Consider the following 16,977-nt stretch of genomic DNA (forward strand, 5'->3'; position numbering starts at 1 on the left):
CGCTGAGGGGAGCAGTGGGTGAGACAGGAGAGGTCTGCCGCACCATGTGGGAATCTCCCTGGCCGGCTGGGGAATTGAACCTGCACTGCAGAGGCTGCAGACAGCTTCACAGCACTGCACTCAACCCGCTGCGCCACCAGGGAGGCCAAGGCTGTTCTTTCTTATTAACCCCATAACCACAGGGCCTTGCACTGTGCCCGGCACAGAGCAGGCACCTGGTGAGTGGTCGTTGCACTTTGTTGGGGAAGGGGCTTTAAAGCTAAGGCCTTCCTTGAGGCCATACACTCAGGACTGGAGCTCAGCCCTCCAGATATCTCTGTCATGGGGGCTTATATGTGCTCCGGGCACTGGTGGGGAGAAGGTACAGGAGCCAAGTATAGGCAGAGGATGGTGTGTTCAGGGGAAAGCTCTGGAACTGTGACCTCCTCAGGCCCTGAAGACCATCAGCAAGATGGGTGAGGAAGGCTGGGAGGCACAGCTGTGGCCTGAGGCATGCACGTGGGGTGAGGTGGCGACCAGATGCCCACCCCATGAAGAGAGCAGAGCAGGGTGCCGGGAACAGCCTCTTGGAGGGCACCTGCTAGATGGGGCTGCTTGCATAGAGGACCAGAGACAACTCCACAGATGTGCACCGAGGCTGTGGCCAGTCCACAGGAGGGGAAAGGACAAGAAGAGAAGCAGGCAGGGCCTGGGAATATTCTGTAAAAATAAAGGGGGGAAGGAGAAGAGAATGTGGGAGGTAGATTGAAGTGATCAGAGGTCAAAGTGGAAAAGAGAAACATTGTCTGAGACCATTGGGAGACTTGAGTGGCGAGTGGGGACCTGGATCCCCTCAGAACAAGACTGCCCAGGCCTCAGCTACCCCCAAACAGAGTGGAAGGGGTGAAGGGATTCACCTGTGGAGATGCTTCACAACACTGGCTCAAGCCCGTCTGTCCCAGAGATTTTGACCTGGGCAGGTCCCAAGCTGTGTACTTTGGGGGAAATAAGGAAATTCATGCTTAGAAGGGTACACAGAAACACCTTGTAAATGTTAGCTATTATTCATTATTAATCCACAAAGCATATATTGAATATCTACTCTGTGCAGCCAGTACTACATGTCGGCACTGATAAGCCAACATCTGCCTCCTGGGACTTGTACAAGATTGAAACCAGCAAACTCAAAGTCTGCTGTAACCAATTAGTCATCGAGGCCTGTCTTTCCTGCCTCCTAAGTCCATCCCCTTCTCTCCACCCCCACTGCCCACAAGCCTGGGCCAGGCCACCATCCCCTTTCACCGCAGCAGTTCCCACAGTCCTCATTTCCTCTGCCTCCAGTCTTGACAGAATCTACAGGGTATCCAAGGGGTGGTGTAAAGGTACATCTTCCCTTTCTCTGTAAGTTCCCCAATCTCTTCTTGAGTGTGCTGCCAGCAAACAAAGCAAAGCCAACCTGGCTGGGGTAGATTAGATTTTGTGGGTTTCTGTCCCAGGCATCACACCCAGTTAGGCCTTTGCAGTGATGTGTGTGTTGGACGCCACCTAGTGGACAGTAAGGTAACTGTTTCCAGGCCATTAGATAACTCTCCAAGCTCTCCCAGAGTCTATTATCAAAGATTTAGTACACGGCCAAATTTTAAGAGAAAGTAGGAATATTAATATATGGAAACAATATTGAAGAGAGGTTGGGAGGCTAGAGAGAGGCACGCGTGTGAGGATTAGCAAACGATAGGCCCACAGACCTTGCCTCTCACGCCAAGGATGGGAGATGACATAGGAGAGTGTTAGCCGTGCGTTCAGTTTCATGATGTGGGTCTCACCATCAACACACTCTTTCTTCTATTGTTTGTTTCTGAATAAACCCATTTTTTTTAATAACCAGTTGCTTTTGTTTCAGATGAAACAAAATAGGTTGACCCATACTTGGTGACCCATATGGGGATCTGGAGACAGACTCCCAACAACTGAGGCTGCTGGGAAAGCAGGTATTGGTGGCTGTAGGGCTGAATCAGGCTGGCTGTGTTCTCACGGGCCCTGGAGTTTTTAGGGTATATTTTCTTCTGGATCTGAGATCCCCCAAAATTGGAGTTGTTCTCTTCAGGGAAGTATTTGGAAACTTATTGTTCATTTTAAGTATTTTTTTATTAGCTGGTGGCACCTGTCATGGCATACAGCCACCCCTTTAGCGGTCTTGTTCATCCAGGTGCCCTTATGCTAGCCTAGAAGAGATATTTGAATTCAGGTGACTCTGAATAACGAATAGAGCAGCGAAGGCCTTCAGTCCAACCCAGGAGCTTGCCACAGCTTCAGTGCACCTTCTTCCAACCAGACCTTCCTAATTCCCACTACTGGGACTCCCAGAACTACATCCCAATTATCCTTCTCAATCAATTTGGAGGTAAAACTCTTTAGACTGACACTGGAGTTACATTTCCAGGGCTTACCCCCACAGTGATAAACAGTCCAATTGTGGGGAATTGATTTTTTTTTTTAAAGAAAAGGTCCTATTTCCTTTGTTCAGGCTCTCGAATGATCTTGTCCCTTGCTCCTTAGTTCCTCGGCCCCCACTTACTCGGTTGAGACTTCTAAGAAAAACATGCTATAGTCTTCCTCCTAAAGGGGGAAGTAATTCAAGAGGTTGACAGTAGTGATTAGGATAGTTAACCAAATGAATTAGATGAAACTTCAATAGCATTTATCTGCCCTGCCTCTGATGGGATGAAAGTTGATTCTGGAGACTCTGATTTAAGTCCCTATTGAATCAGTTACCATTCCCCTTATAGGAAAATTCTTCTATTGATGCTGGCAAAAATCATAGTGCAGGGGTCTCCCTGGTGGTGCAAGGGGTTAAGCGTCAGCACTATGAAGCTATAGCAGCCTCTGCAGCACAAGTTCGATCCCCAGCCAGGGAGCTGACCCACATAGCACAGCAGAGCTCTCCTGTCTCACCCACTGCTCCCCTCAGCAGTGTATTTCAGTCACTCTGCTCCCTACTCTGTCTCTGGTGAATCCTCTTACCTCCCACACCTCTGGCCTACATCCCAGCTCTTGTATGCATAAATAAGTAAAAAAAAAAAAAAATTCATAGTGCACCTGCCATCCAGATTCAAATATATCCCTTTAAAACTTTTTCCAGAATTAATCAATTAATCAACTCTTATAATTAAAAAACCTTCATTGTCTTAAAGGAACATTTAGTAAAACATTCAACATCCCAGTGATCAGACCAAGAAGTGTTCTTGGGGTACTCACCCAGAGAACCATAAGGTACTAGAATTAGCAATGGAGCCCTCCTTGCCTTAGTGTAATTACTGTTCTGCTCTTGTGGTTAAGGCCACTGAGGAAGCATGTGGCTCTCCTCTTAACCGTTTTGTACCTCATGCAAAGAAAGTGCTCCTGAATTCTTTTTTTTTTTTTTTAATGAAGTAGCATTGTTTTACATCCTTGTTAATATTTTCACAGTATAGGATTTCTCTCCAATCTGGTCACCATCACTTTCCTATCACCAAAGAGCCCATAGTCCTCCACTGTGAATTCTTTTATCCAAAATTTAGTCAGCTGCCCGACCTTTTGCTGACTGTTCTCCATATAATCCTTTCACATTATTATAACCTTAAGCAGTAATGCTCTGACCTGCTAGTGTAGAAGTTCCTCATGACTGAGTGACACTCTTGGGTCATCTCCTACACCGTGGTGATCAGCAAGAATCTCCCTTGGGTAATGCTGGCAGCTCATAGGTCATAGCTGAAAGGTAAAAGTGGTAAATATCTGGCTGGATAAGCAATATTAGCACCTCTGATATTAAAGTGGTACCTTTGACATTGACTACTACAGCCCAAGAAGATAAATAATACATGCATTTACACAGGACTGCCCCCTAGCCAAGGACAAAACTGGCAACATTTATACTGATAGTGGATATGCTTCAGAGTAGCTCATGATTTTGGAATGTTTTGGAAGCAACGTCGCTTGCTTATTTTCTGCCAATACAAAACTCAATATGAACCTTATGTTCAGAAATCGTTGGGTGCTACACTTGCTACAATTGCAAACGCCCCATTCTGACCCCAATCCTTCCCCTCTGTCTGGTTCATATTTTTTGATTTTGATTTTCACTTTCTTATATTCATTTTCCTGGTCCCTTATTTAAGTTTTCTAGATTCCTGCTATGAGTGAGACCATCCGGTATTTTTCTTTTTCTTTTTGGCTTATTTCGCTGAGCATGATCCCTTCCAGTGCCATCCATGTTGCTGCAAATTGCATGTGTTTATCTTTTTTGAATGCTGAGTAATATTCCATGGTATATATGTACCACATCTTCTTGATCCGGGTGCTACACTTTTTACCTGCTACCTTAGCTAGTATTAAGATTCCAGGACATTCTAAAGTTGACTCTCTGGAAGCTAGGGAAATCATCTGCTGATATTCCTACATGGAATGCTATTCTTAAAGGAACCAATAGTTGCCAACCTGTGTCATGGTCCAAAGGGACGTTCCTCTTGATTGATAACTTGGAAGAAATGGCCAGGGAGAGCCAACAATTGGCTCAGAAAAAGAAAAAAGAAAAGCAGGATGAGAAATTCACTAACTGTTGGTATGACAGAAAGCAAGCTCTGGTAACAACCCAGGTCTATCGGAAACTGAAATTTTCACTCCTAACTCCTGTACATGCATTGAACAGTTGGTCCACTAATAAAACAATAGGATTTATGGATCCATATGGGTGCATAAATATTAATAAGGTCACAAAGATACCTAGCTTACCTGTGCTCTCTTTCCAGAATACTCTCCAGGGAAGCCTGTTTGCAAAGCTCCTGGACACTTTAAATTGCCTAACGACGCATTTGAGTTCCTGCAATTGAATTTCATACATTTATCTCCATCGCATAGATATGAATATATTTTCATTATGGTCTGTATGTTTTCTTACTGGACTGAGACCTTCCCATGTTAATGAGCTACTGCTTCATCTGTGGACAAAGTCCTTCTGGAAAAGATGGGGGAGCTCTTCTTGAACTCCACAGTGATTAAGGAACATATTTCACTGGCCAGATCCTCTGACAAGTTTCTGCTTTTATTTTGGGGTTGGTTTTTTTTTTTTTTTCAATTATACCACTATTTTCATTGTCCTTATCATCTTCTATTATTTGGTCTAGTTGACTGTACCTAATACTCCTACACTATTATTTTTTAATAATTTTTTGAAGATTTATTTTTACTTACTTATGCTTACAAGAGCTGGGGGTAGGTCAGAGGTGTGGGGGGGTGAGAGGATTCACCAGAGACAGAGTGGGGACCAGAACAGGCAGATCTACTGAAATACCCTGCTGAGGGGAGCAGCGTGAGACAAGAGAGGTCTGCTGCACCATGTGGGTCAGCTCCCTGGCCAGGCTGGTGACAGCAGCAGCACAGTGCTGAGACTTAACCCCTTGCATCACCAGGGAGGCCCCACCTATAGTACTATTAAAATTCAGTCAGCCAAATTTGTAAAGACCCTTTTGTTTAAAAGGCAGAGGAAATATTTATTGTATTCCAGAGAGTTACATTCAACGCACTTGTTTGGTCAAGTAACACATCATGCCACGGTAGAGTTAGTTCTACCGTAATTCTAAAGATCAAATCTTGGGCCTTGCTGGTGGTGCAAGGGTTAAGTCTCAGCACTATGAAGCTATCAGCAGCCACTGCAGCACGAGTTCCATCCCTGGCCAAGGAGATACTCACAGGGTGCAGCAGACCTCTCCTGTCTTGCCCTCTGCTCCCCTCTTTCTCTGGTGAATCCTCTCACCCCCCTTCATCTCTGGCCTACACCCCAGCTCTTGTATGCATAAATAAAACCTTTTTTAAAAAAAATTAAATCTTAAAATATTAAATTATTTGTTTATTAAGTTATAAATAAATTTGCTGTCCTCTGAAATTGTAGGGAGAGTCACAGAATTTTGATGGCTTTTTTTAAAGTTATTGAAAAATAAATCATAACAGTTGAAAAGTGCCTCTGTGTGAATTTGTTAAGAAGTCTGCACACTGGTTGGACTTATGTAACAATTTCCAAAGCAGCTCTGTTTCATAAACACAGAGTTTCCCAGCTGGATTGTAAAGGAACTATGACTTGGTGAAGCTATTTCCCTCTTGAATTGGTAAACCATCTGTAGTTTTATTTTCTTGCCTTTCCTCCTTCATATGTTTTCTTTTTTAAGAAGTAAGGAGTAAAAGAAGATAGGCTCAGTCACTCAGAGAGTAAGGACAAAGGTCTTCACACCAGAGGTGAGGGGTAAAAATCAGCATTGCTCATGACTTTGCTCTCATTAAAGAAATGAACTTATCACATCAGGCCAGAGTAGGAATGAAGTTCCCACAACCTACAGATCAGGCCGTGATCTCCTGGGAGTTCGCCTCGAGTGTCTCCTTCCACTACAGTGAAACTCCGTTCTTTGACAGAACATTAGCATCCCCGACAATTGTGTGGGCTTGGAAGGGAACATAATTTTTCTGAGACAATTGTGAGTTTCTTTATGTCAGCCTAGTGTTTTAAAATAACTGGGCTTATTTGCTTTGTGAGAAATGTGCTTAGGAGGAGCTGTCCTGGTGGGCGGAGTGGCGGTGGCAGCACAGCCTGGCGCTGCGCGCCTGACAACTTGACAAGCCCGCCGCCCAGGCCGTGCAGCCTGTCCGCTCTGCTCACACCATGCCTGGTTGCACTTCTCCCAACTTTTAAAACGCAAGTCAAAACACACACACACACACACACATACACGCTTATATATGCATTCATTCCTTCATTCCTCTAGTCACGAATTTATACCTAGGTGGCTACCATGTGCCACATAGTAGGCTAAGGGTTAAGAATTCAAAAGAGGGGCCTCCCTGGTGGCACAAGGGGTTAAGAAGCAACCTATGAAGTTACCCGCAGCCACTGCAGCATGAGTTTGATCCCTGGCCAGGAAGGTGACCCACATGGCGTGGCACACCTCTCTTGTCCTGCCCGCTGCTCCCCTCAGCAGTGTATTTCAGTCAATCTGCCTGTTCTGCTCCTCACTTGTCTCTGGTGAATCCTCTCACCACCACCCCCCCACACACACACACCTCTGGCCTGTACCCCAGTTTTTATATGCTTAAATAAATCAATCTTTTTGAGAAAAAAAAAAAGAATTCAAAAGAATCCATGTGTTAAAAATTACCTATATTGCCAAGAAGTAGAGCTGTGTTATTTACTCATTCACTCACAGGGTGCTGGGGGTATAAAATGAGGAAGGTTCTCAAGGAGTGCCAGCTCTTAAAGAATTTACAATGCATAATAGCAAGTGCTGTCATCATGGCTACATGAGGGGGCTGGTGGGGGAGTTTGTGGGCATAGGGGTGGTAAAGCAGGGGCTACCTTCTACTTTCAGGCACATCTAGATGAGTCCTGCTTTGCAGATATTGCGTATCTTACCAATTGAAGCTCTGTAGCAATCCTACGTGAAACAAGTCTGCGGGTGCCATATTTCCAACAGCATGTGCCTCACTTACTGTTTCCCTGTCACATTTAATGAAGGTATTGTTGACCTCAGCAAAAGCAATCAGTCATTTGAAACAACAAACGGGGTATATTCAGAAACAACATAAGAAGCACCCACAGGATACATTCATGGCGAAGTCAATCCTCCTCCCGCTGTACTCTACATAACCAGTGGAGGATCACCTCTGGGCTCCCCAGGAAGGGAAAGGTGAGACCATGGGAGTTGCAAGGCATGCTGGGTGCTAGAGTTTTCTGATCCCCACTTGTGTGGGTACCCTAGCCTCCCAGCCTCGTTTAAATAGAGTTCTGGATATTAATGTCCACATTAATATTACCTTGATACATATTATGTAATATATTATATCAACATTACATTAACATAGTACCTACTTTTTTGAAGATTTATCTTTATTTATTTATGCATACAAGAGCTGGGGTGTAGGCCAGAGGTGTGGGGGGTGAGGGGATCCACCAGAGACAGAGTGGGGAGCAGAATAGGCAGATTGACTGAAATACACTGCTGAGGGGAGCAGCGGGCAAAACAGGAGAGGCCTGCTGCGCCATATGTGGGTCACCTCCCTGGCTGGGGAGCAAACTCATGCTTCAGTGGCTGGCAATAGCTTGATAGTGTGGAGACTTAACCCCCGTGCCACTGGGAAGGCCTTACATTGTTTTTTTAGACATAATGGTATTGCACACTTAATAGACTGACTATGTAACTTTTATATGCAGTGGGAAACCAAAACATTCTTGTGACTCAATTTGTTGTAATGTTCACTTTATTGCAATGGCCTGGAACATAACTATCCATATCCCCAAGGTGTGTCTGTGTTCATGAAAGAATGCATCTCAGTATGTGTTTATTACCTAGAGAAGCTGGGGTTTTTTGTTGTTGTTGCCTGTCCCAGGTTTCCCTTTGGAATAATCTATGTTCCAGAGTTGGCAATCCCTCAAAACATATGGCACCTCCATCCCCAGCACTGTCCCTTTTTTTTAATTCATTTTTTTCTTACATTGTTTTTCATTTTTGTATAGTAACTAGTTAGTTACATCCTCTCAGATGTAGCCCCCATAGTTCTCCTGCCACCATATCCCCATGAACCATCACCATATTCCCTTGTGTTCTTTACTCCTTTATTTTGACCTTCCTCCCTTGCTGTATGCCTCAGATCTATGGTCACCTTGACAGTTGTATCTTTTTCTTGACCTTTTTTGGATTTCTCTATATTCTGCATATAAGTGAGACCATCTAATATTTACCCTTTTCCTTCTGATTTTTTTCAGCTAGCATAATCCCTTCCAGCTCCATCCAATTTGCCACAAATGGCATGAGTTTGTCTTTTTTTTTAATCAATGAGTAATATTCTGTTGTGTAAATATACCACAACTTTTTGATCCATTTGTCTATTTTGGGTCATTTGGGTTGTTTCTATATCTTGGCTTTGTAAATATGCACCGTCACTTTTTTGAAGTATGGTCTATGGAGGTGTCTTGCAGAAGTGCTGCTGAAGGGTGGGAGAAAACAAGGCCCCAGAGATTCTGGGGAGAATAAAACAGGACCCCAAACTTTCTACCCACCCACCAAAACTTCTCTGAAGTCCACAGGCAGCAGTGAACTCAGAGATGCCTGGGCTCAGACTGTCGGGAAAAGGGTGCTGGGGAAGGGGAACTGGTCTTAACACAGCTGCATCCTGCATTTTAAACTGAACAGCTAGATTCTCACAGCCATCTCCAGCCCCCCATCCTGGACCCCATGAGGGCCTCATGACCCAGGTACTCCTTCAGCTCAAACCATGCAACTTCCTGTCACATGAGGCTTAGGAAACTGTCCTCAACGTAAGCAGAGACCCCTTGAGTCACCCACAGTCACATTTGTGCAGGGTGTTGCTCCAGGTATCACGGACACAGCAACGAACAAGAATGAGACACAGTGAGCCCCTCCCCATGGGGACTGGTGATGTCTGGAGTAGTTACGAAAATGTTTACTTCTGGGGTAACCCTCAAATATTAGGAGTTCAGGAGTCCTACATGGTTCTGCACACTAGAAATAATTGGTTTTATTGTGTGTTCACAGGCAGCATGTGTTACTTATATAAAAGCAACAACCCTGTTTATATTGTGGTTTTTTAAAAAAAGGAAAACAAGAAAAGGCAGGTGAGGGGTTGTGTGGTGGAGGCAGCCATGGAAACTGAGGCTTTCTCTGCTCTCACACTGCTTGGACCCCTGGCTTCAATCGCCCACCAGTCTCCCTTAATCATGCCTTTCTGCCTTCTGTGTGCAAAAGCATTTTTTCTCACTCTTTTAATAAACCAGGCAACATAATGCATGGTAAAGAGCATTTGGAAATTAAGAGCAAACAGGGAAATAAAGTAAGACATGTTTATATCATTAAAAAAAACAACCACCATGAAGCTTAGAGTAAACTAAGTGGGAATGTTTTTATGGGCAAAAGGTAGTGCAGGAACTTCACAGAAGCTGAAATAGTCAATGAAATATAAAGAGACATTCAATCTTATTGGCAATCAAAACTATGTAAGTAGATAACAGTAAATGTTGGCAAAGATGTGCAATAAGTGAACTTTTGTACACCACTCCTGGGGGTATAACTTGGGACAACCAATTTGGAAAATTGAGCTACTCGAGCTAAACACATGTAAACCCTACAACTCAGGTGTGCAACTCCTAGGTAAGTATCTCACAGAAATCAGAACAAAGGAGTACCAACAGAATACACATTCCAGTGGATCATGATAAGACTTGAAATAGCCAAAAATCTAGAAATTGCCTACGTGTTCATCAACAAAAGATGGGGACTAAACTGAGATATATCCACCGGTGGAATGTTACCCAGAAATCAGATGAACAAACTGTATGAGGTGAATCTCACTGCCATACTACTGAGCAAAAGAAGTCAAGCACAAAAGAATGCATGATATATGGTTCCAAGTGTATGAAGTTTAAAAGCAAGTGTAGCTACAATCATGGAAGTGAACAGTGGTTGGTGGGAGGTCATAGCAGGGAACAGGCATGAGGGATGCTTGTAAGGAGCTGGGAATGTTCTGCATCCTCAACTTGAGGTGGTCAGACAGGGGGGATTCTGGCAGTAAAATGTCATCAAATTGCATACTCAGCATGTGTGCGCTCAAATTATATGCAAGTTGTTCAACAGCATCATTATACATAAAATTAGGAAATCATTAGATTCTCAAATTTTAAGGGTCTATGCCCCCCACTTTCACAACAGTGCATGTTAATTTCAAGTACTGCTGGGGGAAGCAGAAACTGGTACAGCCTCTTGAAAGGGCAATTTGCCAGATTCCATAAAAAACTTTCAATGTCCATGTAGGGTTAATGAATTAAGGCTTGTTATGCCACTAGCCTCTGTGGCTATCACCTGTGGTCTTGTTGGTGTTAACGCGAGGCACGCATGTCTGATTGTGGATACCTGGAGCATGGGTGTGCACAACTGAGCCTAGAGACAGGGATAAAAGAGGAGAAGACAAGCGGCATGACTACAGAAGAGGTGAGACCAAGATATGACTACAGAAGAGGTGAGACCAAGAGATGACACCAGAGAGAGAATGCCAGAGAGAGCCCAGAGAAAGAGTGTAAAGATTTGTGGGAGACTGGGTTGCCTGCCTGCCTCCCAGGCCCCGCACTACCCTGCCTTGCCAGCATCCTTGCATGCCAGCCTCCCTGCCTGTGTGCCTGGTTCCCTGAGCACGGTAAAGCCTGAAAAATCCAGTGAGGGCTCCGGGACTCTTTATCCATCTGTCTGAATAGGTAATGAACCTGCTTTGTGCACACTGGCACAATACATGTCCTAACTTTTGTAAATAATGCTGCAATAAACATTTAGAACATCTTATTTTTTTCAGTTGATGCTTTAAATTTCTTTGAATAGATGCCTAAGAGTGAGATTATTGGGTCATACAGTATTTCCATTTTTAGCTTAAGATAAATCCAGCTCATTTTCCAAGTTAACTGTACCTGTTATATTTCCACCAACCATGTCATGGGCTTCCTCTTTCTCCACAACCTCTCCAGCACTTGTTGGGGGCAAGAGATGATATCTCTGTAGGGTAAAGAAAATGTCAGGCTTTTCTGCCCTCCCGCCATCAGGATAGATGATGGATCCTTGAGGTCCTGAATGCATGCCTGATGGCGGGCACCTGGAATAGGGTGTGGGCATAGGTACATGGGATTCACCTGGGCTGAGATTGGGCTTTTAAGGGCGGCGTCACAGGGACACCAGCAGAAGCGAAAGAGAAGCCAAGAGAGAAGCAAAGCCATAGGAAGAGCAGAGAGAATGTGAGAGAAGGTCGGAGAGCCCAGAGTGAAGATTTGCTGGGGGCTGGGAGGCTGTCAGGCCTCCAGCGCCCCTGCCTGCCGTGTACCTGGAAATCTAAATAAAAAACCTGCAAAAGCTACTGAGGACTCTGACTCCTCCTTTACCCGGTCTGCTGGATCAGAAAACCTGCACCGTGTCCATTCCTGACTCTACATCTCATTATGATTTTGACCTCCTATAGTGCCAGCAAGGCACAGGGCAGGTTCTCTATGCTTTACTAGCACTACAATAGCTTAATTACAGTTTTTTTCACCCCTTTTCACCAAAATCTTGCTCCCAATGTATGCGGTAGTCATCCATTTATCTTTCAGGGATTGTTGGCTTTGTTCTTTGTAATGTAGTTGTGAACAGCATTGTATTTTAAGAGCAAAAAATAAAAAACAATCTAAATATTTTAAAAGTAAAAAATTAGGGGAAGACAGACTACTGCATGTCATCTAAAATCCCTCCCACACTAAATCCTGTGAAATTAGAGAAATGTTTTAGAGTACATGAATGAACTCTTAATAGTTCAGGAAAAAAAGAAAGAATATCACCAGCGTTTCCGGATCACCTCCTATTCATCCTGTTGGCGAAAGAGGGAATCCCCAGCCCTAAATAGCAGCTAACACAGGCCAGCCCAACAGATGAGGCTGGCAAGCAGTTACTTATTCACCTACACAACAGACACTATATTCACCTACACAATAGACACTTATTCACCTACACAACAGTCACATGCGGGTTGCACTGGAGAGCAAAGGGAGCAAGCAGCTTCTGTGGGAGGCACACCGGATAGTGACAAGAAGGTGGGTTTGACACTGGAATAGGCTATGTTCTCAGTGCTTCCTGTCACTACCAAAAGCCAATGAGCAGAGACAGGAATTGAATCTATTAGCACTCATAGTTTTCAGAAATCTGAGCAGCAATCTGAGAGAATAGTGGGCATAACACCCTGAAGAAACCATCCAACATCACAACTCAAGCTTTTCTCATTACATTATGTTAAATAAAGACAATCATAAATAAACAGGCCACCAGAAGACTCTGTTTCTGGTATTCAAGTTTAGCCCCCAGAATTTGTTATCAGCCTCTTGGTTATCTTGACCTTGGTACATCTGATGGCATCAATGTCTGTCACTCTTTTGGGCATCATCAGGGCAGGAATCTCAGTTTAAAGCAAGAGTGTTAGTTTAAAGAAAACGGATTGCTGGGGCCTCCCTGATGGTGCAAGGGGTTAAGCACAGCACTATGAAGCAATCTGCAGCCTCTGCAGCATTAGTTTGATCCCTGGTTGGCCAGGGAGCAACACACATGGCACAGCAGACCTCTCCTGTCTCGTCCACTGCTCCCCTCAAGTAGTGTATTTCAGTAGATCTGCCTGTTCTGTTCCCCACTCTGCCTTTGGTGAATCCTATCACACCCCACACCTCTGGCCTGTACCCCAGCTCTTGTATGCATAAATAAATAAATCTTTAAAAAAAAAAAAAAGAAAATGGATTGTTGATCATGATATGTACGTGGAGCCAATGCCATGTGTACAGATTCCTACACCAGGTGTGGTGCCCTCCCCTCCTCCCTAGCCCCCTAACAGGGTAATCTTTGCGTCCCACGGAAAGATATGATAGATTTATTTGAATAATTTATCAGGTTGGCAGGAAGGTAAATCCCATTAGGTTGAGGTCCAGGTGAGTAGTTGGTCCCATTGACAGGGACTCATGGATGGGGAGACTTGGTGGCTGGGTAGGAGCTTATCTCTTGAAGAAGTCCTCAGTTAGACCTGTGAAACCCACAGATGGCAAAACACAGGGAAACCCAGGCTTTACAATATGAGGTGAACCAACAGTCCAGGAAGCCCAGAAGACAGGATGGGATATGTGGGGAGAAGCCCCAGACAACACCACAGGAGAAGCGTGCTGCAGAGTTAGGAGTGGGTAAGGAGAGGTGCATGCCCAGAGGCTCTTGTGGCTTCATGCTGCTGCTGACCCCAAGGGGAATGGGAACTCCTGCAGCTAGATAACAACCCACAATACCCCATCACAAGAGCACACACCCACCCTTACTCCCCAGACAGCTCCACACACACTAACTAGCCAGATATGGCCAGCGGCAAACAAAACCAGAGTGAATATATATAACCTCAAATATACAAATGAATAGATGAGCAGGGAGCACTATTGTTTGAAGACTGCCAACACTACAACAGCCACACACAGCCAAGACCACAGGCAGCTTGACTTTTCCGATCAGGTGACTGGTGAAGATGCCAAGAAAGACCCCTGGAAACATGGTTGCTGTCCTGAAGGCGCAGACAGTCACATGACCTGAACCCACTCCACTAAAGTGTAAGCCAGGCAGACAGCTGCCCTCAAGTGGATCAAACCACAGTCACGACCAGGGTAGCCTTTGCCCATAGCCACATCCCTAGAAACGACAACTAGTGATAGTTGGAAGGCTCAGCGCGATAGGTCCTTTCATTAACCTCACAACTACACAGCCCCACCTTTTGCCATTTGCCCTTTTGGGGACGTTTATCATACTATGGAAGGGTCTTACTGTACGAAACTCAGCAGAAGAACTAACACGTAAGGAAAGACCCATCATACCTCAGTAAATGCAGAGTATATCCATAAAAATACTGGCTAGAGACAGTAGGACATCAAGCATGTAATGGTTAAAAAGCGAAGAAAGGCAGACTGGAGAGCGCAGTGGGCACCGCTGGAGCTCTCTTTAGTGCACTGGGAATTGAGCTTAGACAGCCTCTCACCAACTTGCAAAAAGTTAGGGAACAAATGAAAAATTATGAAATTGGGAGAGCACTTCCAAAATGGAGCAAAGCAAATAGTCAAAGCAATGATCGTGAACAAAACCCTGAAGCCACAGTAATGAGTGGTGACTTCAGAATGCAGGGGAAAATGCTGTCACGATTCTAGTTGTGCCTGTGTTGTTTGTTTTGCTTATTTTAGTTATTCAGTTTTCTCAATGGCAAATCACAATAACCCTCTCAAACACAGTCTCTCTGATTCTCTCTCACCTCACCCCTCACCAACAAGACAATGATATTTGGGCTCAGGGGTTCCTGGGGAGTTCCAAGAGACGGTGAGCCCTCAGAACACATTTCCTTGCTTTGTTCAGCCCCTCATCCCCACCACACCAGAACCTGGGGTTCCTTTGGAGCTGGAAAGAAAACTGACTATAATAGACACCTCTGAAATGCAGAGAAAATTGAAGATGTTTGAAAACACGGAACTAACTCAATAAGCACTTTCCTAAGGACCAACTAAATGCCAGGCATCAAGCTGGCACAGAGAGGAAAAATTGAATAAAGCAGAGTTTCTACCAAGAAAGAACATAAACCTGGAGAGGAAGCCAGCTCTGGGTACAGCTGACTACCACGCAAGAATGCCAAAGAGACACCAGAGCTTTCTTTCCCCACGGGAAATGAGGAAATGAGGCTCTGTGAGCTGAGGAAAGGCAGAGGGACTTGGAGCATGCAGATTCATCTCTTGCTACCTCCATTCTCTTAGCTGAGAATGAAAATAGCTCCTGGGATGTAACTTAAAAAGTGAGTGAATAGTAAAAAACACAGATTGAAAAGAGAGGATGGCTGCCAAGCCTTGCGGGAGCCCAGATAGCACGGAAGGTTACATGTAGGTGTTTCAGCTGACAGCCTAGTTGAGCCAGCTGCAGCCACCAAAGGAAGCCTTTGAGGTGACTCTAGTCCCAGACACCACTGGGGTGAGAGGTGAGAGTGAGAACCTCCTAGCCAAAGCCAGACAAGCCCAGAACAGTAATAACCATCAATTATTTTTGTTTTCTACCACATAGTCTTAAACAGTCAACTCTGCAGCAAAAGACAAGGACAATAGGGCAGTAGCAAGAGTCTATACAACGGCAGTGAGAGGGAGGATCATGATCTGCAGAGGGAGCACTCGAGGCTTAATGACTGAGGCTTGAGCCTGTCGCTAGATCTTTTTGGGTTCAGGATCTTATCTGAAAACTGGGATTTAAAAATACCTACGTAGAGGGCCTCACTGGTGGTGCAAGGGGTTTAGTATCAGCACTATGAAGTTGTCGTCAGTCAGTGCAGCACGAGTTCCATACCCGGCCAGGGAGCTACCCACATGGCGCAGCAGACCTCCCCTGACTCGCCCACTGCTGCCCTCAGCAGTGTATTTCAGTCTGTCACCTGTTCTGCTCCCCACTGTCTCTGGTGAATCCTCTCACTGTCCCGCAACTCTGGGCTCTTGTATGCTCTTTGTTTATTTCCTCCTCATTTCCCGTTGGGAAAGAAAGCTCTGGTGTCTCTTTGGCATTCTTGCGTGGTAGTCAGCTGTACCCAGAGCTGGCTTCCTCTCCAGGTTTATGTTCTTTCTTGGTAGAAACTCTGCTTTATTCAATTTTTCCTCTCTGTGCCAGCTTGATGCCTGGCATTTAGTTGGTCCTTAGGAAAGTGCTTATTGAATTAGTTCCGTGTTTTCAAACATCTTCAATTTTCTCTGCATTTCAGAGGTGTCTATTATAGTCAGTTTTCTTTCCAGCTCCAAAGGAACCTCAGGTTCTGGTGTGGTGTGGGGATGAGGGACTGAACAAACACCCCAGCTCTTGTATGCATATATAAATAAATAAATATTTAAAAAAAATACCTATGTGGAAACACTGCTGAAGCAAATGAGAGCCCTGGGCAACTGTGTGCCTCACTGAGGAGAAATAACTGGCCATGGGCAAAGGAGGTCCAAGGGAGCCTAGAGACCAAATGTCACCACAGGCATTCTGCATGAACTTCCAGAAGGAGTACAGGAAAAAACATGAAGATGCTTTGGAACATTTTAAGATGTACTTTAAAGTGCTCTGAAAGATAGCAAGGCTTGTCTGCTAAATGGAGAGGAAGTTGGAGATACAGCAAGAGTAGACAAATTCTGTTATAAAAGAGAAAAGAAAACGTGTGGAAGAAAATAAGGAGAAGTCAGCAGGACCCAGGGAGGGAAAAGCCAGAGACCAGAGTCATCTGTCACGAGCAGTTTCACCGTGGGAGACCCAGCACACCATCATTTCACACTGCGTTGCCACCTCTAGAAATAGTGTTTGAGCAGACACACACACACACACACACACACACACACACACAGCGCCACAATAGACATCCTTTAAGATAAAGGTTTTATGAGCT

Source organism: Talpa occidentalis, unplaced genomic scaffold, assembly GCF_014898055.3.
Source record: "Talpa occidentalis isolate TD23 unplaced genomic scaffold, MPIMG_talOcc4v2.1 talOcc4.14, whole genome shotgun sequence".
NCBI lineage: Eukaryota > Metazoa > Chordata > Mammalia > Eulipotyphla > Talpidae > Talpa > Talpa occidentalis.